Here is a 24,103-nt window from a genome sequence, read left to right as displayed (position 1 = left end):
GAAGCTTAACCTTACTACTAAAGTGCCTCAGAATTCTGCGGACCTGTTCAGGGTGAACACCACAACATAGAATTTAAAAACAAATAAATAGAATCTTGGTTTCAGTCACAAAATGCATGTGCCTGCATTTCTCAGCTTATTTCAAATAGCAAAAAAAAAAAAGTGCACGATTGGAATACTTATTTTTTACAGTTGAGTATTTGCAAAGGATTAGACACAAACAGTTTGCTTATTTATTTCAATAATGATAGGAAAGCTTTACACTGCAAGAAATTCAAATGCAGGTACTTAAATAATCAAATGTTTTAAATCTCATTGATTTATCACAGGAATATATTAAAACATACTGTTTCAGCATATTTGTACAGAAGAGGTCTGCTAGCCAAACTCTAGTTTCTCACTTTCTATCTGATCCATGTGTAATTCATGAACCTTTAAACATTACAGGATTATAGATAGCAACGCTGACATCTTTACTTTCACTTAGCAGCCTGAAAAATTGGTACACTCCAAGCATTTTGAATACTAAAGCAATCATTGCTTCAGATTTATCTTGTGATGTCATAGTACCTGATGACTGACATAATAAATTTTAAGAATATGAAAGCTCAAAAAGAATATTAGAAGTTATTCTTAACTTTCATATGTAGCAATTATATGATCTATAATTAGCAGTATATTTTGATGTCATTATTAGCAAAATGCTCTTTAAATGTGTGATGTATTGTTGTTGATTTTCTGCTTCTGGACGAGAAGACAATTCACTAATTTTTTTGTGAATTTCCCTCAAACACAGGAAAAAATGTGTATACAAAATGTCAAAAATGTTTAACTTCTTGAAGAAGATCGGAAGTTCAATGATGAAAATTAGAAATTTTATTTTTGCAGGAACTTTGTCATCTTATCTTCTTTGGGAGCTGATAAGTACCAAACGATTATAGTTTATACTCAGTATAATTTGACATAGGAGCTCCCTGTAAGTGACATCAAACTGAGGAGGCAATTGATTTAGGAGAGGCAGCAAATCTGTTCACCTGGACAATTAGAGCACAGTGAAGATCCTGGTCTCTCAGTTCAGAAACCTCCAGAAACCTCTGAGGCCAGATCCATCTCTATCTAGGCAATCCTTGGAACACAAGCCCATGATCTGTAGTAGTACAAATCAGTTCTTTTCTGGTCACTGTGATTTGAAAAGATTGGATATCTGTATGGGAAGGAGAAGAAATCCACCAAAACAATGTGTGATTTTTGGAGATGAGCTGAGAGTTGCACTTGGTGCTGCCTAAGTAATGTGGGAAATGCCGCTGTCAGTTAGAAGGGCACCAACAAGGAAAGAAAAAAAAAAAAAGGCAAACATAATTCTCTGGCTTAATTAAATAACCCTTCATGATCGATACATTTGCATGATGATATTTATATTTATATCTCATACAACATAAAGCTAGTTTACAGAGATAGTTTAGCATATAATGTTGTGTTTCCATGACACCTATCCTTATTCTTTCATCTTAATTATCTCACTTAATACTAGAAGAAAATTTGTATTCACAACCAAGCTTGCCAAGACACTACAAGAATCTTGCAATCCCTACTCAAATATTTAAAAATTATCACTACGAAGGTGATATGATCTTTGGGCACATCACCATCAATTTAGTTTCTTTACCCAGGATTTTTGTTGCCCTCAGTATAAACCAGAACATATGCTGATCATTGACATAGTGGGATGAGAAGAAAAAAGAGGCACTGGCTTTTTCAAAAATCTTTAATTATTTCAGGGAAAAACAAAACAAAACAAAACAAAAACAATAGCATTTTAAACAAGAAAGAGTGAATGATGTCATTTTCCCCAGCCACACAATCACATAGAAGCATGGATGCAAAAGTGGTAACTAAGACACTTTCTTTGGACCGAGTCCCAGCTCGTGTTCCAAGTCAGTGCTCTTGTTCAGGTAAATGTCAGAAACAGCAGTAGGGAGGGACATTGTTTGCTATGGGGGTTTTGATTGTTTAGTTGCTTGCTTTGGGCTTTTGCTTTTATTTCTTTTTTTGTATTTGCTTTTGTTCCTTTATGTTTGTGGAGAAAGGTGAAAATAAGGATAGAATGCTTTGACTTCCCCCAAAAGAAAGTCCATCAGAAGTTTTCTTTCCTATCCGAACTTCAATAACTTCTTGATCTTTCTGTTGGCAGGTCTTTGGCTTTTGGGAATGGATATAATAGGGAAGGAGTTTTATATGGTTGCATGTAACATAAAAAGTGCATGTTAAAATTTTTAGGCTCAAATGGCAAAAAACTTATTAATGCTATGTAACGAACATACCATTGGCAGTGTGTAAGTATTAGCGGAAAAAGCTGATTGTATCTGCTAATTGTTTCAAGATAAACCTGTGTGAGCAACTAAACGTATATTAATATAAAATTTTATTTATGTTACAGCAGCACCAGACATTCACAAGGAAGGCTGGTACACTTGCTTTCAACACACCATGATCAATGATAACAGAAAGCATTTTCTTGGGAAATAGCATGTTTTGTCTCAGAGAAAATATCCTGTACTTAGTCATTTATCACATATGTAAGGACGAGACTGAACCAATCAATCAATTTTTTGAAGTGGCATTACAGTAAGTAATGTAATTACTTATGTCATGTTAACAGCCTAGATTTTAAACTGAAAAAAATTAAGGTTGTTATTCTTCATATCTAAATCTACCAGTCCAAATGTGAGACCTTTCTCTAAACTAGATGTCTAACACCCTCTGCAGTCAATGGGAAAAAAAGTCCTTCATGGAACAATTCAATCTATCACTAGAACAGGTGAGATAGATCATTCTAGAGATCCCTCTCTTTCTTTATTAACTGGTAGACAAATCTAGATGACTAGTTTTAGTGGAAAATGTTTTTCTTTTTGTGTTGCAGAAATAGCCCCTGCAAATGCATTGTATTGCTTATGAAAATATTGTGTTAATCCAAAAGTCTGCTATTTAACATAACTCATATAAGGAAAGGTCAGATATGGAAGAAAAATTCTTGTTGTTCATGTTCACAACAAATACTCACCAAATGATGAAACACGTATCTTCCTTCCAAAGGTCTGTAATTGTATTGTTATAGGCTCAGACTTTAAAGCGCAGTATCTGTAGTAGCAAAAACTAAAGATATTGGAATGCTTGAGTGAGATGCAGTAAATTTTCATGCCCACATAGAAACTTCAATTGAAATAAATCTAAAATTAACTTATTTTGCTGAAAGAATTTCCTCTGAGATATCTGGTTGTTTGAGATCTCAGATAATAGTTGCTATTAACATTATTCTAGCAAAACACAGGAGCCTGGAAGCATAGACTTTTCACAGAAGATCATTTAACTATCAGTGAAACGAAAAAGTTAATCCTGAAATGTATTCTCAGAATTAGCCTAATCTCCCTAAAAGGATTGCAGTAAGAATTTCTTTTCATACTCAATTAACAGGTATCTAAAGGTTGTTTTATTTCATATATATCTCTTAAGTTTGTTAATAGTTTATATAAGAAGTAGAACTGGGAAACACATGCCCAGCACTTAAGTGTCAAGCAACAATCATGATAAAAGAATAATTAAACTGCAGTCCTCCATAAATCATGGTAGTGACAAAAACTCCCATGACAACAGTCTATAAACAATTCAAGTTCTCTACTAGAGAAGTGGTTTTGCATTTTCTAAAATGAGAGAACAAAGAATTCCATATGGATAATTACCATAAAGCTGACTGGGGTTTATGTAAAATAAATTACTCAAATATTCCTGTCAATTCATCAGATGAGAGACAATAAAATAAGGGAATTAATCATAAAGATAATTCTACCACAGCAACTGGGGAAAAAAATACTGAATTATTTTTAATTTGTAATTGTTCTGGTGACTGTTGTAATTGCAAAGGAATTTGAAAATTCAAAGATTGACAAGATGTCTTCTGCAGAGCCAAGTGTGCCATCTCATTAACTACAAAAGCAAATTAAAGTGTTGTTTCCCAAGTTTCACTTGTAGCTACAATGACTCACCATATTATAGTTTTCTATATACCATCAGTGCATTAACTCCTCTATAATTGAAGAAACAATTAAAAAGTTGATTGAAAAAGACATATTTGTTTTCTGTCATCGCTGATGCTTGAAACCATAGAAATACAAATACACTGATGAAACACTTTGGTTACTATAGAACCAAAAGGGTCATAATCCAGCCCTCCTTCATTATTTTAAATGCATGAAACTACATTTAAAGTATTTGCAAATGTCGACTATGCGCTACAATAAAAAAGTTTGAACTTCAGTTACAGAACTTGAACTTCAGAACTTACTCACAAATTAAAATGTTAACTTTAGAAGACAGCCCTTTTGCTGAAAACTAATGGAAAAAATAGAATGGATATTTACTTCTCACTAATTGTTCAATTATATCTTTCTTACAATTTCAAATATTTCGGTTATTTTTATTCTAATTTCATCTGCCAAAGGAATTTCAGAATCAAAGGAGGTATATCATTATTTCTAGCTTAAGTGCATTAGAATTATGACTTACAGTCCCACAAGTAATTTATCTCTGCACTTTTCAAATAAGAGAAACCAGACCAACAAAGTTAACATGTTCCCACCTATGAGAAGTTACTTTCATACAGCAGCTACATACTGGCCTGTTGAAATAACTGTATTGTCTAAGGATGAACGCAGAGTTTCTTCTCATGGGTGAGTCTTTACATGATGCAGTAAAAAATAAAAATGCAGATTTGGATTTTGTTGTTGTTTTTTGGTTGGGCTTTGTTTGTTTGTTTGTTTGTTTTGTTTCTTATGGAACAGTCTTAGAATAGACCAATCTGATATGTGATGAATTGTGTAACATTATGCACTCTCCCGGAGGGCAAATTACAAGAAATGATGACACCTTCCTTAGTCATAAATGTAAATCTTTTCCTAAAATGCACCACAGGAAAGTTGGAAAGGGGAATAAAATTTCAGTTTTATTAATTACTTCTCATATATTTACAAAACATTTTTCAGCAAACAATTTACTGAACACCAGTTCTGCCGCTTCCTCTAAAACTACCTGGACTTTATAAATAACAGCAACGTTACTGAAAGCTTGACATGTAGATAGAAGAATTTTAAGAGAATTATCATCACAGAATCATGGAATCATAGAACTATTTGAGTTGGAAGGGCCTAAAAGACCTGATAGTTCCAATACCATTTCATTTAGCAGTCTTGTATTTTCCTTTTGCAGACGTGTTAACATAGGTTAGAGAGATCTGCTGAATACCTCTTTGGTTTTGAATTTCCAGATAAATTTAGTTTAAGTATTACGTGTGAATAATTTCATTAGTAATTTTCTAAAAGCAAAAAATGAAATGCATGTAAATTGTTAAATGCAATTAAAATAGCAAACTGAAGAATGTTGTAACTGGATTGTACAGTCAAAACTATAGAAATATACTTTTAGGGTAGAAATATATGAAGTTCTGCTAGCACTGCCTTTAGCGCTGCCTGTTTTTCATGTTGCCTTTCTCATGAAGCAGAAAAGATGGCTATTCTGTTCTCTGTCTCTCCCTTGCAGTCTGCATGGATACTATCACAAGGATGATTAATAATAATTAGATTTATAAACAATAGTTAATTATTTATTTTGGTGTCCACATGATTAGTGATCCTGCCTACAGCCCCATCAGCTGGACACCCATATTTTTCTACTTCTTTGTGAATAATGAGATGCTCAGGTAGCAGTGTTACTCCAGTATCAGTTATGTGAAGTTTTGCCATAAAACAGTGAGAGTTGGCAACGATGCAGTACAAACACATCATGAGATTTTATAGAAGCTGAATCTGATGGGGGAATGTATAAGAGTCATGAGAGATGTCCCAGAGGACCGAATGTTTTTCTGCAGTATTTTTTTCCAAATGTAGAATGAAATCGTAAAGCATTTGTTTCTAAAATCTCTGCTATAAACTCTCCTTCCCCTATAATCTCGTCAGCTCTAGGGCAGCAGAATCTCAAAGGTCAGCCTTGTTGTTAACAACAATGCTTATATTTCTCCTCTATTTCATGGCAGTAGAAAGGAACAGATGATTTATTTTTAGTGAGTTGCTCAACCCTATACAAGGAACTCAGTAAGTGACTTTTTTTCTTAAACTGATAGGATTGCCAGCAATAGTGCTGCTTACAGTAGTATTAACTACATCTATAAACCTCAGCACCACTTCTCTTGCATCAGTTGCTGCCTTATGTCCCTCAATTATTTTTTTCTGATATTTCAGTTTTTTTTTCTGTAACATGTTGAGTAACGTGTGAGATAAAATGGTATGTTATGAGATCAGCACAGCATGCGTAGGTGAATTAGTTACATTACCAGTATAAATGACAAAAAAGATTTCTGCCCCATAGCATATGTTGGGGTGAGAAAAAGACAGAGACATAAGAGAAAGAAGTAATGACATGGTACTGCTATTCTGCCCTTTTAATAAAACAGTAATAATAACAACAACAAAAAGTTTTATTTCCACATTCTTTTTATTTATTTATGGTTGGTTTCTTAGAGAAATTAAAGCACTGAAAGGGGGAGTTTCTTCTCTATTCCCAGAATCAGCAATTTCAATTTTGACCTCTATAACATTAAGTAGATCTTACCTGCTTAAAACTGTGCTACAAAGATCAAAAAACTGATCCTACAGCATTCCTATCAAAATTTATTCTCTTTCCACAAATAAATATTCAGGCTCAAAATAATGATCTATAAAACCAGACAAAATATTACAGAAGGATTTAGAAAATGAGATAGCGGGGTGCTTTCAGGGATGTTACAGTAAGGAAGCCATTTATAAGTTTTGTGAAAAAGGATGATTTTAACACTTGATGGTCTAATATAATGTTACATTAAAAAAAAAAAAAAGAAGAAGAAGAAGAAGAAATAGAAAGCAAGATTTATTGGCTAGGCAAGTCATTCTGCAAAAGATTTTTTCAGTACCAGTATATAGAAACATGTCTGTAAATGCTGACTGCAGAAGTCAGTTCATTTTACAGCCAGCACAGAAGAGCTGAAAGCACCAGTCCCAGGCAACTGAGAATGGCAACACGATTTGTTATACTAGTAAGAGGCACCTTGGTGCTTTCTCTCTTCCTACCTCACAGATTTCCGGGAAGGTTTACATAAACAGTCCTGAGCTATTTCATTATCTTTCTTCAAACCTCACCATTCTCTATGATGCCTCCATGGGGCATGACGGAAATCAAACTTTTGTCCTGAGATGGCTGCTGCCCGGCTGTGCTCCAGTAATGCTACAAATTCAGATGGAAAAGTGAGGCATCCTCTCAGCTCTGCTATTGACATAAGAAAAGTCTCAGAACATCACCCACTGATGCTGGAAAGCCCGTTTCTGATCGCGGAGATGACCTCCTGCCAGAGCTGATGAATCTCTTTGCTCGGGTGAAGCTGTTGCTCTGAGGTAGGCAGTGGCTTCACGCGGAACAGGGGGATGCAGCAGGCGAGGGAGATGGTGTTTCTTTGGGGGCAGAAAGGAGCATGTCCTGGGGCTACTGGGAATCAGCAGCAGAGATTCATAGAGTCTGCACAGGATTTCTTCATTTCCTTCCACCGTGTCTGAGGTATAAGTAAATGAATTAAGTAAATGACAGAGGAAAAGTCCAAAACAGAGTTCCCCATTAAGATGCAGATCCAGAATACTTTTGACTCCAGCTAAGTTGCAATTATACTAACAAATGAACATACAAAGCTGTATTTGTGCAAAACGTATTAATCTAAAGAGCTGTTCTGTCAGAAAATCTTTCTTATAACCATCTCTGTTTATCTTATATTCTTTCTCCAAATAATTTACTACACAATCTCAGCAGAATATTTTCTGACTGAGGTGAAGACTTTATTTTCATTTATTTTTATGGCACCAATGAAAGGAAAAAGAGAATGTTCATAGCTGTCAGTGGATATTATTCCATTGCTTTCCACTCTCAATGAACACTGATAAAGCCTATTCATATGTTAATTATTTACATTGAAAGACTCCATCATGTACAAACAAGAACTTCTGAATAAAGTAGGATAAAAATATTATTTGTATTTTGGCACTAAAATAACTGGTATAATTTTTAGATATGAGAGGTATCTCCTCTATTACTGAAATGAAGAGTTGAAACAAATTTTCCATCCAGTCAGTCTAAATTCTGGACAAGGTCTGATTTGGATACAGTAGGCTAAAATCAGCCTGATGCTCCATGTCAGTAAAGTAGATGTTCTGGCTAACCAGATAATAAGATAGCAGTAATATCTGTGCACCAAAGCCAAGGATTCATTTTGATATTCAGTTCAGTGTCTCAATGATTTTTTTTTTTTGGGGGGGGGGGGGGGGGGGTGAAGCATATCATGTGAATAACTGAATAACTGTTTGAATAACTGTGCAACTATGCTGACAAATTTTAAAATCAGAATTTTTGCAGGCAAGAAGACACCTGAAAGGCGATAGCGAAAGATACTGTTATTTGAGTATTCCTCTTGAGAATATGAGCCACGAAATAGATATCAACGTTCTATTCAAACTGCTGTTGTCAGGCTTCAGGACTGTTATTCACAATGAGAATGTAGAGACTTAGATCTCTTCCTAGAACTTCTGTGCATCTTTGAGATCCACAACACATATTTTCAGTGACTGCCACGTTCCTTTGAGCACCCACATGCACAAGTACTCATCCTGCATTTTCGGTTTAGGCACAGCACTAAGCAGCAGAGAAGGAAACCTGCCATTTGCAGTTTTGATCTCAGCTGAACCCATTTCTTCTGCTGGAGACATACTTCTTCTTTGCCTTAATGTATTTTTCCTGAGAAAGAATAGCTAGTGTGCACCCAACATATTTAATATTTACTGCATTTTATGTCTAGAAACAATCCTTCTCAAAAAAAAAAAAAGAAAAAAAATTACTCCAAAGTACAAGCCTGCCTCATTTTAAAATAACACTAAGCTGGTTTACATAGAGACCTTACAATCACATTATTTTTCAATAACTTATTTTCATTGATCGGTCTAACAGTTTGACATGTTATTTATGGGCTACTGTGATGAATCACATCCGTTTCCAAGGTAAAGTAAGCAAATTCTCTGTTTATAGGATTAAAGTTGAAGGTCAAACTTTGATTATATTCTCTATTCTACTACAGCAATATAAAGCAAGGCCTTTAGACTTCAGAATTGGCAACCAGTCATATGAGATGCTTTTATACTTAAAAATTGACCACAAATCTTGAGTAAATCATAATTAACATCCAAGAGGCAGGAAATTGAGCAGATGATTGTGATAGACTTTAAGAGAAATATATTTTGTGTTTTGAATATGCATTTTAATATATTTTTTTTTACCTTGCTAAGAGGATTTATTTATTTTTAATCTGTTTTAAGAAAAGAGTTTATGTCTACCAGAGTGTGAGAGCTGGGAAAACACTAACCTTCAATGCTTATGGTGTCATGTGGCATTTATCTAACTCACTGGCCCACTGCTGTTTAACTTCTACCAGTGTATATTTATCAGTAAGCCATTGGCAGGTGCAAGTGAAATTTGCCGCGTCCAGAAATGTGATGTATAAACAACATTTAACCCCCTTTTTAGCAACACGTTATTAAAGTCTGGGTTGGGATCTCAGAGCTGCTGAAGCACTGGCAACCTTAAATTGTAAAGGATGCTGTTGTGCAAGGTAATAATGAAAAGTAATTACCAGAATGCCCTCCACTCCAACCGCACACAATGCCCAGCCAGCTCAGATAGCCCAAGGGAGGGGGAGGAGATGGGGAACCATTTGTGCTAAAAGATAAATGCACGCCGATGAGAATCTCATCCAAAATATCCCTGCTAAATTATGTAACAAAGGAAGCATGAAAGGAAAGATTGTGAAGTGTGCAATTTCAGCAAGCCATGGAAAGGTTGCCTAGAAGGCTTCTTGTGATGTAACGTAAGGACTGTTGCATTTAGATTAGAGGGTTTGACCTTGCTTCATTGCCCAGCTTTATAAAACTGTCTCTCCTGTGCATGCTTTTTTTGCCTTGGAAGGATTCAAGTCAAATAATTTGTTATCATAAATGTTGCTGTGCCAAGACTGCAAACCCTGGCTTGCAACTGCAGCAATCTTTTTAGGTCAGTATTAAGGTATATTTTTTGAGAGTTCAAGAAAAACAGGCAGGATTCTTCCTTCATGCTAGAATTCTTTAGAGAAGGCCTGACCCTTGTTTCAAGATTTTTGTACAGTTAAGTTTTGTTGTCAGCAAGCTCCCTCTCCTGCAAGCCTGGGAGGGGAAGGAAGCTGCTACTCACACTGAGGCACTCCCAGTCCACAGGGCTTTGTGCTTTTCTGGTATTGGGTTTGTCCAGGAGCCTATACTGGGTCTAGAAGGAAAAGGCTGAGCAACAGAAGTGGATAGTGCAGAAACACAGAAACAGACTATGTTGTGACACCACACGGAAGGAAATGGTGCTAGGAATGAGTGAGGCTGTGCAGTATCTGCTGTCTTTAACTACTGAGATAAACCTTGGGATCTCTCTAGCTGATGACCCTGAACCCACATTGGCCCTATCGGCTTTTCTGAAGTACTCTGATGGATTGGAGAAAGTTGGCTCGATCAAGGATACTGAGATACCACCTGGGTGTTAGAGCCTTCCCTGTACTGAGATAGGGGTGAGTGTAGCTGAAGCATGAGAGAAGCATTGCAGAGCTGACTACCTTCATGAGACCTTAGCTGGATGCAGAGCTCTCACAGACACAGAGAGCTGGCCAACAGCATAGGACTTCACAGCTCAGAGAGTGCCCTTGAGCTCAGCTCTAAGCAAAAGGGGCTGGGTAAATATTTCATTCCATGAACAGCTGCAGGAAGTGCGAAGTCTCCAAAATGGTTTATCTCCAGGGCAAAGTTTGTGTCCATCCCTGCAAATTGCTCCATTCCTCTGTGCAGATGGTCTGGCTGAAATGGTAAAGTATACCATAGAGACAGAACGGAGATCATACCCACTTATTTCATTGGCTATTTGCTTAGGGATGAATCCAGATACTGCAGCGAAGCCCAGAAATGAGCGCTGTGATGCAGGAGCTGTGAGGTCCAGGCTCCTGGCAGCCACCCATGGGTACTTCCTGCCCTCAGCCACACGCACAGCCCAGCAAGGCATGACCAACAGTGCATGCAGCTCGAGCAAGAAGCAGCACAAGGCTCTTGGGCTCTCATTTTCAGGAACAGATAATGGGTTCCACTTGCAGTTTCATCCTTACAGTTTGGAGTTCTGCATCAGCAACTTAATCTTTATCACCAAGTAAGAGCGCCCACACCAACTAGATGATTCCCTCTTTTCTTTCATACATAAAATCATCTCTCTCATGCACAGTGGTTCTTCAGCTTCAACATTTAGTGCAATTAAAGCTAAATGCTACTAATTAGGAGCACAAGGCTTCAGCTGTTACTCAAATGAATTCTGCTGTTGTGACTTAGGACAGCTCACAAGAGCCAGAATTGTTAGGGCTGGACTTCATGTCCAGAAAGAAAAAGACAGCTTTTACTGAAGTTGCAGACAGCAGATGGATCACAAGGGGACCCTTACAGAGTATAAAGCTGAGCAAATAGATAATGATTTACAGGATCAGAGCCTTCCTGAATGCTCTGCTTGCACTTCACCAGTTTCTGCTAACAGGAATTAAAGTGTGCACCCTCTTCTTGTGTGCCGTGACTTTTGACAACAATAAAATATTCCTTCTTGCCATATGACACAGCCAACTCCAGATGTGCTATTTTGGTTTGAGATGGTTAAACTTTTTTTGTTACTATGGAGATTATCTACTGAATGGTTTACTTACTGCCCCCAAGCTGTCATCACGTGCTGTTTAATTTATAAAGCTGGTCCAAATCTCTGTGGAAAAAAAAGTCGCCAATATTTCTCACAACTTTCTTTGATTTGTTTTTCAGTGTCAGCCAAGACATAACATTTATTATGATTCACCTTAGCATGATGACATTTCATTTTTCTTACTGAAGAAGATGTTCCTGAAAAAGGAGATCAAAATCTCCTTAGCCTTCTGGATATCACATAATAAATGAGAGGGTCTGGTTTTCCTCAGAGCCTCAATAGGAAGAAGTGTTTATGTTTCAGGACCAAGCCCCCACAGAATATTTACAAAATTTGTTGTGAGGTGTTGAGCCATAAATCTGAAGTCCAAAACCTACATCAAATAGAAATGAAGACCCATAAAACACAGTGTAAAACAAAAAGTCAGAAGAAAAAAAAAATGTAAATATTTTAAAGAATTATTGAAATCCTTAAGTGTCTTCCCCGTAAATAACACATAAAATTTATTTTATCAAATGGACTTTGGTGCTAACATTCTAAATATTATGCACGGATTAAATATTTTCATTGCAGAGTGCTAAAATAAAAGAGTCAAGCACTCCAGGGTTGCTATAGATAGCCAATCAAAGCCCATTACACTATTCCTTGAGTGAGAAAGAGAGAGAGAGAGACTTAAAATAGCTTCTGCTTTACATAAGAAATTGTTATCAGAAGCTAAAGCCCTAAACTGAAAGTTAATTTGAATTTCATTATGGTAAATGAATATGAATTTATTTTATTAAGGGCAAAAGTATCTTCTAGAAAGCTCAGGGAAAACAATCCACAGTAGGATATTATAAAAAAAAAAAAAAAAAAAAAGTGAGAATAGCCAGATGATTCTGTCATTCAGTAATTGGACTGTAGTTCCTTAGAAAACAGCGTCATCCTCATGACCGCTTCATAATAACACTCGTGTTATCTCATCGCACAGTCTGTATGGCATACTAGGATTTTATTGCCTCTGGAAAGGCTAAGAAAAGCATCTTGTTATGTTTATATATAGCTGATGTTTGCTGAAGTGCGGATACTTACTTTTCTGTATTTTTTTCATTTATTAGCATTAATAAATTGATACTATTTGAATCTGTACTGAAACAGAATGGATATCTTCTTCTATTCAGCGCTGTATGCAGAGGGAAACAGTCTTGGACACATTTCTGTGCTGGGGCCCAGATCACTTCTCAAGTCACACAAAGACAGATGTCATGGGGCCATACAGAGGCCTCCATCCTGATACCAGCTTTAAGGAGACCCTCCACGGTTACACCCATGTCATGAGACTGTGGGCTCTGAAAACACATGGCCCAGCCTGACTGTTAGTGCAGGACAAGCTACGAAATACCAGATTTTAACAGATTCATTCCTGAGGAAAATGACGCTACAAAAAGAAATGTTTAATTGCTAAAACTTTCTTCATGAGCATTGAACGCAAGTTGTCACTGCTCGTACACCTTGGTAGCATAAAGCTGATTTATTTCCCCAATTTTATGTTTTCTTGTTGAGTCCTACATCTGAAAAACTCCATCGCTCTTCTCCTCAGAGTTATATTCCTCTCATTCTCCTCACCATCTCTCCTTCATGCTGTGCAGACAACTGCTTATTTCCTGGGATTTTAGAGTAATTCCAGGGAAGCTTATTAACAGCAGCTTCACAGCACTGTGGCTTTACACAAATGAAACATGGCCACAGATTTGGTGTATTTTTACTGGGTTATTTTTAGCCCAATTATTCACTGCTCCAAGCGCAGGTGCTGTTGCACAAACATGCACAGCAGCACAGTAGAGGGAGAGGTGCAGGGCAGGAACTGAGGGGCTGGAGGAGCAGTGAGGCAGCTGCAGCTGCTGCAGTTCACATCCCATTACAGCCTCGCTCAGTCGCTCTCTCTCAGGGCTGTACTCAGCCCCATACCCCACCAGCTGCAGCTTCTGAGCTTACAGCTATTTTGCAATAAGATGTTTAGTGGTGTCTTTCATTTCACCTGGAGGAAGGAGATGTAATACCTTTGTTAGTCCTAACCTGCTCTGTGGTTACAGTTTGAAGGTTCCTGTGGTGGGTGTCCCTACCACTGCCAGGGCAGCTACACAGTGCTGTACAGAGAATGGATAGGGTTGCTTTAAATTAAATAAATGTGTGTTTTCTTGTCACAGCTGATCCTCAGATTCTGTATCTTCAGACAACTTCTAGTATGTCCAGACCACATATGCCCTCCTCCAGCTCTGTAAAGCACAGTCAGACGCATCAAGCTGGGCATACTGGGAAGGATATACTGACTGAGTTATAGCACTGATGAGTTGGGAAGATTGCAGCAACCCAGGAAAAGAGAATAAGAAATGAGCATCAGAAATCTGCAATTAGAGCTGCTAAGTAGAAGGTGGAAACAGGGTGAGAAGTTGAAAAAGCAGAACACTGGTGGCAAAGGCAAGAAGGCACAGCTGTGTGCAGGACTGGTGCACAGATGGCAGGGAAGCTTCAGCCCACATCCAGCCCGGAGGCGCTGGAGCTAACCCACAGCCCACTGTGGGGGCTCACTGGATGCCGAGAGCTTTGGCTCTGCACCTGACTGCACTGCACAGCTCAGATCAGCCCTAAGACTCTTCTACATCATTCTGGAAATGAAACACAAATACAAGCAGATTAAGGTTTGTTTATACTGCCAGTGTGGGATAAAGCTTTACTTTCCCTGATACGCACACCGCACACACAATCTCTCCACCAGCTTAAGATACCCTTGTTTCATCCATGGACTGAAAGCCAGTCTCATTTGTGGCACCCTGGTGTAACCATGTCTGCTATCACTCTGCCTCTGACCAAGACATCGCCCGCACATGACCTGTGCCACCATGCTGCCCATGGCTGAGCTTGGCCCAGAAATGTCATTAGAATTAGGTTTGTTTTTATATTCCATGTTTGACCAAAGATCTTTGGTAGGGATATAAATCACAGCCAAAGCTGAATGCTAATCTCCTGAATTTTGTAAGCACAACAGGCGAAGTCAACCCCTGAGCATATTCAAAACACTTGGAATGCAAACATTCACAGGAAATAACAAAGAAAGCCCTGCTATTTCTGCAGTCAAATAATAGTACTGGTGCTGAACGGAGAACAATTTTAGAGAACAAAAATATAGCAAGATTAAAGATATACATGATTAAAAGTGACTGTTTTGCCAAAAGCTCAAGCCTTTTTCAGAAACAGAGAATTCCTTTCAACTGTGTGGGTCAAAATTTACAGGGAAAGAATCAACAAAAAAAGTATAGGCCATCATTTTCTGCAATGGGTGGCCAAGCAGTTATTTCTCCACAGTGTTGCAACAGTGGAAATTTAGTTTCTATTTGCCTATGCGTGGATTATAAATGGGGGGAGAGGGTGGAGATGATACAATGATCTCACTCAGGTGCACCTTGCTCTGCTGCCTAGCCCAAGGAATACTTAAAACACAATTTATTTACAAAGAGGTCCTTTCTTTTCTGCTGTTCCAACTGCATGGCTGTGTCCTACTGCTGGTGTCACATCCGGTGTCATCTGCCTCAGGTGAAATAAAAAGGGCTTACAGACACAATCAGACTTACGAGAGTACTGCCCAAAATTAGGAAAGTGCAATTGCTTGTCAAAGAAAGCTTCTCACTCCTTCATTTTTTTGTAATTTTTACTTAATGGGGACACACTCCTGCATGTAATGAAAAGGTTTTATCAAACCATGATCACTCCCAAAAAATAGAACTGAAAATCTGTCCCTGGTGACAAGTGATAGATGGAAGAGATGCAGACAAAAAGGGAATGATCATGTTTTCAGCTAGTCTGGCCATCATTCAACACTGATATATCTTCTCACTTGGTAAGGGACTGGAATCTCAGCATTCACAGTGTTTTACACAGTCTGCCTGGCAAGGAGAAACACTACCTACAGCTCCAGACTACTGCTGTGGTCTCAGAGATGTGCCCCACCTGCACCACAGAAACGTGTGCAAGGGATGTCCAGCCACCCACTGACTAGCATGCCCAACACAGTCTGTTTTCTTCTCTGTGTATGGCACAGTACGTAACAGCCCCTGAGCTGACACTTGGGCCAAACAGCTCAAATCACTATCTCCTAAGTTGTTTCTCACTTCACTTACACCAGGCTTGTACCAGACTTTGATTTTACTGAGCAGATTGATGTCAGTGTGATCAGGGAGCAGCTTGTCTCAGTTATCTTCCAGGTTAGGGGCACTGTCAGAGTGCTAGCAGGGTGCTAGCAGGGCAATGTCAGGGTGCATCAGATACCCAAGGGTGCCATGTCCTCAGCAGAGACAAATGACTTCCACTGCCAGAGCCATCGGTTTTGTGTTCTTCCCAGGCCTTCAAATTAATGGTAAACAAAAAAAGTACTATTTAGAATCCACTCTTGCTAGCTCCCTTCTTACTGCTCACCAGTCACAATCACAAACACCTACACAGCATGGAGCACCCAGACACCACTGCTGAATCCCCCACCACCTCAGTCCTTTATCCTTCTCTCTTAGCACTAGTACAGCCGTAGGATGATACGTTGCCATGACAGGCTGCTCAATCAAGAAGATCCAAGTACGCGTGTGGTGTGTGAGTGCACATGTGTGTACATAGATGAGATCAGGAGAGACAGAAGGATGACTTTGCAGAGGTGAGAATACGAATGGGGCCTTTTCTGCCTGAAACTGTTCCCTTCCCTCAATGCCCTGAGCCTTACTTGTTCTCTCTGCTCCTTTCCTCCTTAGCACAGCTGTCCAAGTTGCCTGAGAAATCCATTAAGATTTCAAGGACATAAGGGAGTGGTGGGACAATGGACAACACTTTCCAAAGGCCTTCTGGAAAATATTTCTTGGTAGTGGAGTCACTATCCCTGGAAGTGTTCAAGAGCAGGTTAGATGTGACACTGAGTGACATGGTTAGTAAGCATGGTGGGGATGGGTTGGTGGTTGGACTAGATGATCTTAGAGATGTTTCCAGTCTTAATGATTCTATGATTCTGTGAAAATAAAAATATGTAATGTCAGTAACTCCTTCTCTGAACAGTGTTTTTCACCCCTAATACAAGGGCATTCTTTCTCTTCTCTCCCATTTCTCTGTTGTTGTTGGTTGTTTTGGGGTTTTTTTGTTTGTTTGTTTGTTTGTTGTTTGTTCATTTTGTTTTGCTTTGCTTTGTTTTTCTGAGCCTTACCACAGAAGTTTTAGCTAAATCCAGTATGTTTTATCCAACTTTGCTGCACTTCATGCTATGGTGAAGCAGTGCTGCTAGCAACAGTGACACAACCAAACCTGCCAAAATAGGAGGCAGGATTTCCTGTTTGTGAAAGAAGAACCAGGCAGGGACAAGCATTCTGGTTCCTGGTTTGATTAGTGTCTGGCATAACAGAGTTTGACCTCTGACAGGTTCAGCAGGAACAGCTGCAATAATATTCAAAACACAAATACTCTGCCAATTCATTATTCTCTAAAAGCCACTCCACTTGCCCATGGCCACTCCAGGAGCTGTGTGCTCTGTGGAACTGGTGTTCAAATAACGTGAACAAAATAGCTCTTATTTAGTGATGAGTGATAAATCCAGTAGGAGAATCTGCAATCTGACTTTGTCCCACCGACTGCACCCTGATACTCCCTGCTCATTTTTGTTCATAGATACCATCACAGAAGCCAAGAAGGGAGGTTGGTAATTTCAGATATAAACCTATAGAGAAGTGGGTTCTGCTCTTTCAGTTTTGATATTCGTTATCATACACATTTTATGAACCCTGGAGTTCCCAGCAAGAGCCGTGCCTCATTATGAGCAGACATGGAATTGAACAGGAATTCATGCACTTCATACATGACTCAAAAGAGCTTTAAAATAAGTATTAGCCCCAGTCAAAAGTGGATACATTCTGGAATCCATTGCATTATCCAGAATGTGTTGGATACATTTTTCAACTACTGCAACATAAAAAAAAAAACATTGAAATTATGGAAGAAGTGTAGAAAAGCACTGTCTTCTCACTGTACAGTAAAATCCAGGTGATAATGTTAGATATCAGAGATTTCTATTTTCAACCTTTCATTCCTATGAACTGAATCTGTCACCATTTTCATTTGAGTTCATGTTTGTTTTATTTAAAAAAAAAATAATTAGAAGATTTGGAGAAATATCTGCAGTAAGGAAAAAAAAAAAACAAACCAAACCAAACAAAAACTCTAGTAATAAACTAACAAAAAATTAAATGGAGGAAAATGACCTAGAGCAATATTTAAATATATTTCATAAGATGTTTAGGAATCAAGAAGATAAAATTCGTTTTCTACTAACCAGCAAAAGTGTGTCCTGGAGCTCTACAGAGCTTTGAACTGTGCACGCACATATGTGAAAGACACTGACCCCAAACTGTCACCCACTGGTCAATGGGAGGAAGAACGAATGCCTTTGGCACCAACCCCATAGAAGACTTGTCATTCCAGGACAAGAAACAACCAGAATGATGCAAGCTCTTTGTTTTATTGAGAAATCAGAGATTTAATAGGAAAATAAGAACTTCCTTGAAGGGAAGTACATTGCTTAGGATAAACAGAACTGTGCAATAAGCTGAAATTTCGGGAACAAAAGAAATGCAGGGCATGCTGCTAGGAAAGGATTTGTTCTTCCTAAACTCCTAGGACTCCCAGGTCAAACCTGGGAAGTCATGATCTCTGAAGACACTGGGGAAAAAAGAACTACTCGGGAACTGGAAAGCTGATGTGAATTGTTTCTTTACATGTTTGTTCGAATGCCATAATTTGGAAGTGTGAAAACCCAGAAGACCCTATACTGGTTTCCTGAGATGCCTTCTCCACCAGTGGTGTCTTCTCGTTCTACCATCAGCTGTTTGTCCCAACCACAACTGAGTAGATCACTGATGCAGACTTACCACCAAGATCAGCTATCTTTTGACACGGTAACTGTGGTGTGTGATCTGCAGAGGTCCAAGAGCTGTTAGATTGGTCCACGTGCACTTTCAGAATAAGGTTTTACCGTTCATAAGGAAAACAAACAGTAACAAACTGGGTGGTATCTCAGAGACAGGTACACTATGCTGACGTGTTACAAATCACGAGAATGATGGCATTGTGCTGTGCCATGTGCTGTGCTACGTGTGCGTCAGAGAGGCACTTCTTGGCCTTTGCCTTGTTATTCCCATTCTGTTACTAGGGGGAAAGCCAGGAGCTGTTAGACGTTATCTCCCTGTAAGATGACTGTCACGTAAAAATGCAAACGTTACAAATTCACTGCAGTGAATTTTAAGCAGGTCGTCAATTTTCTGTAATTCATGAGCTGGATGCTAGTCAGCTGTTGAGTCATGTATCGGATAGCTGCTACCGGGTGGTAAGGCAGCTTGTGGAGAGGCAGGAGCAAGGCTGAGCCTGAAAGCACTCGAGAGCCCCGCGGCAGCCCCTGTCAGTGTCCCCGGCAGTGTCCCTGCAGTGTCCCTGGCAGAGCTGGAGGCAGTGACACTCCTTTGTGCTCGAGCTGCAGGGTTGCTCTCAGCTGGGCTGAGGCATGTTGTAACGCCTGGAGGTACAAACTGCAGGCATTTTCCCCTCACTGGAGAGGGAGGTAGATGCGCTTTGCTTTAAAAGCTACGGTTACAGGCAAACATGGATTGTAAGGCGTATGAGCGCGTGCGGGCAAGAGATAGCTGCTTAGGTGGAAGGAGCTCGTGGATGTGTATTTCTGTGTGCGTAACTTCCCCGTCACTAATCAGGGAAAGCTTTTAGAATAATCGACTCGGTAAGCAAGCAGGAGGGAAAAGACCCGCCGGGCGATGCGGAGTGGGAGGCAGCCGGGCGCGGGAGGAGCTCGGCGCTGCTCGGCGCGGGGCCGCAGCCCATTGATGCGCTGTGCTCCGCGCTCGGAGGCGTGGGTGTGCTGCCTAAAATTATGCAGACTGGGGTTTTTATATACACTAGTTTAAATTATTGGTAAAACGGGGAGGAGGGGACAATTGGACTCTGCGGTGAGAGGTGATCTGCCGTGGAATAGGATTAAAGAGGCCAATAATTATACGGAGGAATCCTGTTTCCTAACCTCCTCTGTGATGAAGTGTAAAGTGGAATTGGAAATTGCAATTAGCCGTAGAATAAAGGTTTCCCCGGGGGTGGGGTGGAATTTCACCGCGGTGTGTCGTTGAATATTCAGCCCCAGTGGCTCGACCGGAACCGCGGGGCCACCGATGTGCCGTCCGGAGGGCTCCGCGGGGCCGCTCCTGGCGCGGCGGCGTCGGGCGCCCGAGGCTGCGGCTCCGCCGCGGGCAGGAGAGGGACAGCGGCTAATCGGATTGGGAAGGCTCCCGTAATCCCAGCCCGATCGGCGGCAGCGTCTGCCTCTCTCCAATATCACTAATGTCGCTTCTATTGGCTGCATTAGACAGATGTTCAAAAGCTCCCTCTCGCTCGCCCGCTAAATCTGATCTCCCTGTAATACTTTCACTGCTATTAAATCCACATGCACCCACTCTTCTTTCTCCCCCCCTAGCCCCCCCGCCTTCCCATCCCTTTTACTTTCCTGAGTGGACCCTGGCTGCGTTTGATCGCCTTTTCCAGGGCAAAACAAGATCTTCTGGCAAACAGACAATGAGATTGCCCTCCCTCCCCATCTGGTTGTCTCCCAATGAACCCTGTCCCCTTCACGACCAAAAAAAGCAACACAAACAGACAAGCAAACACAAGCAAACTCCAGTCAAACCAGCACTGCCTGAGATACGGCTGTTGATCGCAATTCAAAGGATTTGGCTTTCCGTTCTGAAAAGAGAGAGTTGTATGACTTACCCCTTCGACGCACGATTGCAATTAGAGCGTTGGTACGCTCTAGATCTCCCCATTATAAACGTACAAATGGAAAAACACACACGTGTGTGCACAGAACATACACACACTTTCGGCAGGTGCATCTTCCCAGATTGTTTATGCAGATTGAGCTGTCTTTTTCTAAATCTCCTTTTTAAAAAGGCCGGGGAACATCTAGCAGGACCTTAACTTCTTATTCTTTTCTTGAACAGTTCTTCCTGACACTCTTCTCTGCTTCATTTCTACAGTTCTTCCTTACTTTTTGCAGTCTTTTTCGATGTACTCGGCTTCCCCACTTGCAGGGTCAAAATCCCCTTTGTAAGTGTGTTTTATCCACCACCCCCCCCCCCCCCCCTCCAGCTGTCCTTTTGTTGTTTTCTCTGACTAACCCGCAGAAATGAAACACATATGCAACTGTGTTTCCTTGCATTTTCAGATGTTTCTCTCACTATTGTCTGCTACAGTTCATTGAAAGAGCAAAGTGAAAACAGATGTATGAAAGATAAAAAAATATACGCACACGCGTACCAACTCCATGGTGCAGAGAATAAATCTGGTAAATCCCATTAGGAAAAAAAAGGGGGGGGGGGGGGGGGGGGGGGGGAGAGAGAAGGAAGGAAGGAAAGAAGAAGAGAAGGAAAGAGGGAATGAGAAAGTAAGGGGAGAAGAAATAGAGAAAGAAGGAAAGAGTAGGAAAAGGAAAAAAAAAGAATGGAAGAGAAGAAAGAGAAGAGAAGAGAAGAGAAGAGAAGAGAAGAGAAGAGAAGAGAAGAGAAGAGAAGAGAAGAAAAGAAAAGAAAAGAAAAGAAAAGAAAAGAAAAGAAAAGAAAAGAAAAGAAAAGAAAAGAAAAGAAAAGAAAAGAAAAGAAAAGAAAAGAAAAGAAAAGAAAAGAAAAGAAAAGAAAAGAAAAGAAAAGAAAAGAAAAGAAAAGAAAAGAAAAGAAAAGAAGGTATTAATATATAATGTCCATCTAGGGTTCCTAATTAGTACAAAAGGGTATTTTCATGAGATTTGATCATTTCCCTCTGCCTGGACAAGAAGAAATCAATGAGGTAGGAATCTATAAATCAGCCATCATGTCAGGACAAATCAAAATAATGCTTCTATTATTTCAATCAATAAACCATTTTTATACTTAACATCTGATCTACACAATGTGTTTGTGTTGGAAATTTGCAGAGCAGCCTTGCACAAAAACAAACCATTAACATATGTGTCAATCACATTTGAAAACTGTTGGAAATGGCCGGAGATTTCAGCACGGGGCTGACCTGAAAAATGTCGGTAGAAACACAAATCGCAGGGGAACTGGTTCGGCTGAAAACACTTCCGAAAGTTTGTGGCTTCTTTATTCTCCCCCCCACCCCCCACGCACACGCACACACACCCCTCCCCCAACCCCCATTCCCGGACCAAGCGCCAAACTTTAACGCGGGGCTGAGAGGAGCGGGCCAGGCGGGAGGAGGCGCGGGGTGCGGTGCCGAAGGCAACAGCAGAGGCTTCATCTGAGAGTCCCCTGCAGCCGGCAGAGGCAGGTGGCCGCGGCCCCCGCCGGCAGCGCAGCTCGGCAGCCGCAGGACGGAGCAGCCTGCTGCTGGCGGCTCTGGTCCCTGTGGGCCAGGTCTGCCCTCCTCTACCTGCCCAGAACACCCCAGCTCCAGGTGGAGAAAGGGAAGGTGCCAGATGGGTTTCCCCTACATCTTGCTGTACAGTGCTGCGCCTTGCTTGTTTGCAAATCCACCAAATAATTCATGCCAAACAACCATTTAGAAACCATTTTCTTTGTTTCTTTGAAGCCCTACTGTACAGCTCCATCTGTCTGATATAAATGAATAATCCTTCTTGATACCATTCCTAATCCATTTCTTTACAGTCGAATTGAAAAGGGGGGCGGAGGTGGGATTAATCATCTTTAAAAATGGAAACCCCCAAACAGCCACAGATCCGGCATATTTATTGCTTGAAATTAAACAGATGTCCCCCACATCACCCGGCCCCCTCCTTTGTGGTTGGATTTAGGACAAACAGGGGCATTTCCCAGAACCAAAATCCCATACCAAATTCTTGGGAGTTTACAGCCCGGATTCGTTTTTCCAAAGGCTAGGTAGCGTCAAGCATAACTCATGTCTCTGTCTCAATCCATCCTTTATTAGACAAGAAGAGGAGGAAGAAGAGGAAAGCATGTGAGGAGGAGATGTTGGTCCTCGTGGAGGGAGGCCGTCCCGTGCTGCCCTGGATGTTCCCGCAGCGCTCGGCTCCCCTCCCGTGCCCGCTCCCTCCCTTTTACTCCCTGTCGCTGCGTTTCACCGGGCGTGGGGCGATCATCTGTAACACATTGTTTGTTTGGGAAGGAGTGAGGGGGAGGGAGGGGAAGAGCGAGTAGCAACTGAAAAGGTTGCAGATTTTTTTTCCCCCTGGAATGATAAACAGGGTAAACTGGGTGGGGAAGCTGCTTAGCTTGTAAAATACAATCCCCAGTGTTTCTGCTTTGCTAGGTGTTTTTGCCCGTTACTATTTTTTTCCCCTCTCTTAGGTGCTAATATTTTAGTGATGATAATGATGATCTTCGAGAGCCTCTAGCAAGGCGCATCGGAACAAAGAACGTTTACACGTCTTCCCTTGGTCAATCAGCGCCCGTTCACACCAGACACACTTGCTCAGCCCCCGTTCTCTCACCCCTCGGGTTGTTGGTTGTTTTGTTGTTGTTGTTGTTGTTTTGGTTTGGTTTTTCTCACTCTTAAGAAAAAAAAATGTAAAAAATATCCTAATCGAATTGCTTATTTCCCTCCCTGCTATTTTCATAGATGCCTTATTTCCCGCCTCCCCTGCCATTTCCAGATCAAACGAAAGCGTCCCTATCTTCCCCGGAGAGGAGCGGCGGGGGCGGAGGGAATAGTTTATTATTAGAGAGCCAGATTCCCACAGTCAAAATGGGAGAGAAGGGGGGAAAGAACACCCCAGGATTTGACGGAGCTACCAGTCTTCTGTGCAACTCGAGGAAGCCGGCTGGCACCAGCCAGGACCCCCGGCAGCCCCGGAGGTGCAGCGCAGCGCAGGGCAGCTCGGGTGGGCCCCGCCGCCCCGCCTCGCCCCAGCGGCCCCGTCCCGCGCGAGGTCATCCGGCTGCGGGCAGCGCCGGGGCGAAGGGAGCGGCGCGGAGCCCCACGAGCACGGGTGGGCTGCACGGGGAGCCGCGGGATCACACCGCGCCCTGCGGCAGGACGCGCTCGGCTCCGTCCTTCGCCCTGCAACAAATGCCAGAGGTGGCTCCCAGCAGACGCCTAATTATTATTAGTTTTTTTCTTCCTGAATCTCGGAGACGATGCGAGTACGTTTTCGGCCCAGGGGAAAAAAAAAAAAAGAAAGAAAGAAAGGAAAAAAAAAAAAAAAAAGAATGCCACTAAA

General features: G+C 40.8%; 1 long non-coding RNA gene across 1 annotated transcript; it reads right to left on the bottom strand.

Annotated features, from left to right (window-relative positions):
* Positions 1 to 6,521: 6,521 nt before the first annotated feature.
* Positions 6,522 to 21,003, bottom strand: LOC121108497. Its single transcript, XR_005843039.2, has 2 exons — positions 20,680 to 21,003; positions 6,522 to 7,627 (listed from the first exon to the last, which is right to left on the bottom strand). It is a non-coding gene; the product is annotated as an uncharacterized LOC121108497 (long non-coding RNA).
* Positions 21,004 to 24,103: the final 3,100 nt, after the last annotated feature.

The sequence above is a fragment of the Gallus gallus genome, chromosome Z (assembly GCF_016699485.2).
Source record: "Gallus gallus isolate bGalGal1 chromosome Z, bGalGal1.mat.broiler.GRCg7b, whole genome shotgun sequence".
In the NCBI taxonomy this organism is placed as follows: Eukaryota; Metazoa; Chordata; class Aves; order Galliformes; family Phasianidae; genus Gallus; species Gallus gallus.
Note: the sequence above shows the minus strand (reverse complement) of the source record. Positions and strands in the feature narration are given on the sequence as shown.